At 49.5% G+C, this 6000-nt stretch overlaps 1 non-coding gene across 1 annotated transcript; it reads right to left on the bottom strand.

The window, feature by feature from the left end:
• Positions 1-609: 609 nt before the first annotated feature.
• Positions 610-773, bottom strand: LOC146184345 (U1 spliceosomal RNA). The gene has a single exon (XR_014708992.1). It is a non-coding gene; the product is annotated as a U1 spliceosomal RNA (small nuclear RNA).
• Between the last annotated feature and the right edge of the window lie 5227 nt (positions 774-6000).

The raw sequence follows: 6000 nt of genomic DNA, 5'->3' as shown, positions 1-6000 counted from the left end.
GCTTCAAAATCCACCAATCCTTGTTGTACGAGTGTTTGCCCTTCCATGTTTGGCATTTTTCTCCAGGGGTCCTCGACATTGACTACCAACGACAACGCTTTCGCTCCCCCTTCCTCTCCCCTCTTTCATTCCCCCTTACCCTCTACTCGGCCCCGTAGCGGTGTATCCCTGCAAGTACAGGAGACAGTTATAGGGCCGTGTAATCCCCCCCCTTCTCTTCCCCCCTCAACAAGAATCTCATTATTATTATCTGTCACACAGAGCAAGTGTGACAGATACTGCGCCTTTTTCTTCCAGCGACAGTAGCGATGGTGTACCTACAAACTTGCTCTAGGCGGATAAAGTGCGACTAATTAACGCCGATAAGAGGCAAATGATAGAGGAGAGGAGGGATTCCCCTGATACTTAATATCCGAAATAGACTGCTGAAGGTCATTTCTTACTAAGCAAACCTGTGCATTCCACGAGGTTTATCTATTTATGATCTGAATTATTACGTAACTAAACTCTCCTTAAGCGAACGACCTCGCATTACCGAAGTGCCTGCAACGGAGCAGCACCAAAACAGCCGCCGATGAGTTATAAAATCTGACTTTTGATGGTATAGCGAGGGGGAAAGCGCGAACGCAGTCCCCCACTACCAAAAATTGCATGCCCCATCTGCCCCAGTTTGGGGTAGTGGCAGGGGTCAGCACGAGCGTAGTGCAATGCCCGCACCTCTCCCTGGAGGCACCGCCTTGCTGATCACGGTAGCCTCGGCACCAGGTAAGTATGCTTGGACGACGTCTCTGCCGCGGAGGCAACCTACAGAGACACCGCCTTCTGCTCAAGTTACGACCGTTGGGAAATAAAAGAACGTGCCTCTCCCTGCTCCGTGTTGCTTGTCCACCCGGAGAATAACAAATGTTTTCTTGCGAACTCTCAAGCTGTTAATTCAAAACTATTTTGTAGAAGCCTACTGACCATTATATGTGCACAAAATAGGCTACAAACTCGCACAACACGCTGGCGTATGTCTCAGTGTTGCTAATAGACATGTTTAACGGGTGGTGGCGCCACCTCACCAGCCTTCCAACTTCTCGCATTCCTCTACTGCGGCAATGCACTGCAGCGTATTGAGCGATTGAGCGTGCAGAGTTCGTGCCCCCAAGCAGTTCGTACCGGAGAAAGTCCCAGCGATTCGCGCGTTTCCGGCAAGAAACCATCCCCGTGAGTCTCGCAAGTGGCGTCACGGACTCCGATCGCATTGTAGTAGTGTGCCACGGGACTATCACTTGACAAGGGTAACGTTGAACCTGCGTCACAGCTACAATCCTCGCCCTCTCAGCAGTTTTTTCTTTTTTTTACTCTTTTCCGGGCTTTTTCTTTCGAACTTTTTTCCTTGTCTTTTTTTTGCGCACGTTCTTTGTAGAGGTCCCGTATTCCTTCCCGATATTCCGCTAACCACGCCCTACCTCCATTTCCCTCTTCGTGCTAACATACATTAAGTGTCCTAGGATTTAACGTGCTTTCTATACCTGCCGTGTTTTTTTTTTTTTTTTTTCAATTCATTTCACCACCTTTCTACCTGTTTCTTTTCAACGCACTGACCTGTTTGCTCATCCACGACCCTCGCCTTGCTTTACATAGCGCAAATATGAAAAAGTTAACCCTCACGGTCTGCGTAGGGTTGTTCAATATGAAAAGGAGCAAAGTTATGCCATTCATTAAGTTACCCGTTCCTCTGTCGTTTATGTGTCAAGTATACTTTTTTGTGTGTTTTATTGATTATAAATGTAACGTCCAAAAGTAATTTTCGCCTTTACTTGAGAAAATAAAACGAACCGTCTTTTTGAGCAAACTGATAGTTCCCTTTCATACTCGGAGACAGTGTACAAAGACTACGTGGGGAAAGCAGCGTCAGAAATCGAGCAGGCAACGCAGCTTGTGGAGGTGGCACGCATACGTGCTTACTTGTTTTTTGTTTTTCCTTATAAACCACTTGGCTTAGACGACAATTACTATTTCGAATGAAATTAGAGCATTCTGCGTCTCTCGTACTATACTAAACAGTACCCTAATTTCGGCAATTTAACAAAAAGCACATGCAAATCTGCGTGTATTTCGCTTCGCTCCGAATATAATTCCTATCAGTTTAAACAAATCTAATAAACCACGTGGCGTAGACGGCCCCCGCCGTGAGTGAGTGATGCAGTGGTAAGACGCGCCCGACTACTGTGCCGGAGTTCCCGGGTCCGAACCCGACCACGGCGGCTGCGTTTTTCGATGGAGGCAAAACGAAGTGGCGTCCGTGTGCTGGTGCGATGTCAGCGCACGTTAAAGATCCTCAGGTGGTCGAAATTACTCCGTAGCCCTCCACAACGGCTCCCCTTTCTCTCATTCCACTTTCACTCCCACCTTCCTCCCTTCCCTTACGGCGCGGTTCAGAGTCAGAGTATTCGCGAGAGTTCAGAGAGTTCGCAGACTGGAGTGGCTTGCTACGGAAAGCGGGTGCTTGGCGCCTCAGCAGAGTGGTTTTCGCCCCTTACGAGCAACTGCTGACTGCATTGCGGATGTTGTCAGCACCCTTGAAAACGCCCGCAACACCAGCCAAGTGGGATACCTCATCCTGCTCGACATCAGAAGCGCCTTCGATTGTCTTCCTCACTGGGCAGTGATCGACGCGCTAAAAAACATTGGTGCCACCGGCCGCCTCCTGAACTTCGTCAGTGCGTTCCTCAGCGAGCGAACACTCTCCGTGAAGGTGGGCAACACCTGTAGTGCCCCCCGTCCAGTGCCATGCGGTGTCCCTCAGGGAAGTGTGCTGAGCCCTTTCCTATTCAACATCGTGCTGGCCCAACTACCCTTGTGTCTCCCCCGTGCTGAGCGCGAGTTTGCGCGTGTGTGTGTATATGCGGACGATGTTGCCCTGTTCGCCTCATCAACAACCCGCAGCAACGCCTCATCGCTTCGCGACCTTCAGCGTGCGCTCGATGCTGTCACCGCGTTTATTCGCAGTGTCGGCCTCGCAGTGTCGGCCGAAAAAACTGAAGCCCTGCTCTACCATCCCCGTGGTGCTGCAGCCCGCAACAAAACACGCCCTCTTCGCCTGGACGGAACCCCCCTGCCTTGGCGCACAACGGTTGTTTACCTCGGCCTCAAAATTGATGCCCGCATCACCTGGCGCCTTGCGGTGGATAAAGTGTGCGCAGAAACCAAGCGCATAGGTAAACTAGCGCTTCGTCTCCTTGCCAAAGGTGAAGGAGCCTCTCCCCCGCTCTGTGCAAGAATCCATGAAGCGATCGCCTCAGCCAGAGCATTGTATGCCCTTCCCCTGCTCAGCCTCAGCCCACTCCAATGGAAAAGGCTGGACACATGCCATAGGAACGCCATACGACACATATATGGTCTCCCCAACGGATCTCAGGTGGCAGCGACCTATGCAGAAACCCGCAACATCCCCCTCTCACTAAGAGCACTCAAAACTGCCCTCAACCACATCGAGCGGCTTCACCGAGCACAAGATGGCTCTGAACTTCTTCGCAGAATTTCAGCCAAACCTAACACACGCATCGGTCGTGTCATGTGCCTCTTCCGTGAGATACTGGGCCCCTCTCCACCGCCCCTTGCTGCTCCACAACCCCCACATGAAATCTGCCCGCCCCGCATCTATCAGGGTCTCCCAGGGGTGAAGAGCAAACGAAACACGCCCGTATGCGCCCTTCAGCAAGAGGCCGCATCCAAAATTCACACGGATTTTCGTCACCGAACCCTCATCTTTACTGATGGGTCAGTCCGTCAGCAAGAAAAATCCGCAGCTGCCGCATGTGTGATTCCCGACTTGGACACCTCTAAATTATGCAGGCTACACTTCCCTTCCTCGTCACAAACAGCTGAGATAGCTGCACTCAATCTGGCAGCCACCCTGCTCCTGGAAAGCCCTGAAATTAAAAATGCTGCCATTCTCACCGATTCGAGGGCAGCGCTTCAGGCCCAAGGACCTCGCCTACTGCAAGTATGCGCACGCAACTTCCAACGCCTCGCCGAATCCGGCTGCGATACAGTCCTACAATGGATCCCATCGCACTGTGGGATAGGGGGCAACGAACTTGCTGATGAGCTCGCTCGATCAGCCCACCACCCGTCCGTTCCCATGTGCGCGGACAACACTACATATGACTGTGCTCGTCTTGCAATCGCGTGACACACCATTTCCCACCACCCTGACCCTCGCATCGCCAGCGGCCACCCCTTCCGTGCAGTTAATACTCGCCTCTTCGCCCGGAGAGACTATGTTCTGCTGTTGCGCCTCCGCATCGGATGTGTTTGGACCGGTGTGCGCGCTAGCCGACTACGAGAAATGTCTCCCCTGTATGCGTCGTGCGGTGACGCAGAAACACTCGAACACGTTCTGTGTATGTGCCCTGTGTACTCGCAACCGCGACACCTCCTTCGGGAAGGTTACCGAAATCTTGGACTTCCCTGTGCTAACACATGTGAGATCCTTCACCCGTCTGGCCCTCCCCACAAAGTGCAAAGTGCCCTAAAAGTGCTCCTGTTATTCCTACGGGACAGTGGACTAAGTGCAAAACTGTGAACACTTTCCATCTTCCCCTAGTGCGCAAATTATTGCCAGCAACTCTCACCAATTCAGTGTGCCACTCCCGCGCTATTCCCCGCATAGCACCAGTTCCATTTTTTTTTTTTATTATCATTATTCTGTTTGTGTTTTTTTTTTCTTTAAGTCCTATAAGGCCTTTTTGCACAAGGACCTTCTCTCACTCCTGCGCGCAACCAACTGCCCGCAAATCGTCTAACTTTTATCTCTACCAATTTATGTAATGCCCACAGAATCTTTTTTTTTTTTTCTGTGTGTGTGTTTATCATTATCAATTCCTCCGTTACATATTCCATAAGGTCCCATGCACCTTCTGCAAAGGCCCTATCTCCTCCATCTCAAATAATCCCCTCAGACTACTTTTTTTTTTTTTCTCCCTCCACTTATTATTTTTTTTTTTGTGGTGTTTATTATCATCAATTCTTCCTTTATATATCCCATAAGGTCCCATCCACCCTCTGCAAAGGCCCTTCCTTCACAGCCTATCTGTTGCATTTCAACTAATGCCCTCAGACTACTTTTTTTTTCCCTCTCTTCTTTTTTTTTTTTTCTTTTGTCTGTTTAGTATCATCAATTGCTCCGTTACATATTCCATAAGGTCCCATCCACCTTCTGCAAAGGCCCTATCTCCTGCATTTCAAATAATCCCCTCAGACTTTTTTTTTTCTCCCTCTTCTTTTTTTTTTTTTTTTTGTGGTGTTTATTATCATCAATTCTTCCTTTATATATCCCATAAGGTCCCATGCAACCTCTGCAAAGGCCCTTCCTTCCCAGCCTATCTGTCGCATTTCAAATATGCCCTCAGACTACTTTTTTTTTATTATTATTATTATTTTTTATTATTATTATTATCTTATCTCCTCCTATATTATCCCACAAGGCTCTTTGCCCCTTCTGCAAGGCCCCACTCCTCCCACCGCGCGCATCCAACTGCTAGCATAAGCATCCATGACATTCCAAATCTCCCTATCAGATTTTCTTTTTTTTTTTTCCCCTTTCTTTAAACCTCATAATTATCTCTACATATGTCATGAAGGCTTTCTCCTTTGCGCGGCACGTCCCCGCTTCAAAATCCACCAATCCTTGTTGTACGAGTGTTTGCCCTTCCATGTTTGGCATTTTTCTCCAGGGGTCCTCGACATTGACTACCAACGACAACGCTTTCGCTCCCCCTTCCTCTCCCCTCTTTCATTCCCCCTTACCCTCTACTCGGCCCCGTAGCGGTGTATCCCTGCAAGTACAGGAGACAGTTATAGGGCCGTGTAATCCCCCCCCTTCTCTTCCCCCCTCAACAAGAATCTCATTATTATTATCTGTCACACAGAGCAAGTGTGACAGATACTGCGCCTTTTTCTTCCAGCGACAGTAGCGATGGTGTACCTACAAACTTGCTCTAGGCGGAT

The sequence above is a fragment of the Amblyomma maculatum genome, chromosome 7 (assembly GCF_055883805.1).
Source record: "Amblyomma maculatum isolate TAMU_Amacu chromosome 7, ASM5588380v1, whole genome shotgun sequence".
Classification (NCBI taxonomy): Eukaryota; Metazoa; Arthropoda; class Arachnida; order Ixodida; family Ixodidae; genus Amblyomma; species Amblyomma maculatum.
The sequence above is the reverse complement of the archived record's forward strand: the minus strand, read 5'-3'. Positions and strand labels throughout refer to the sequence as shown.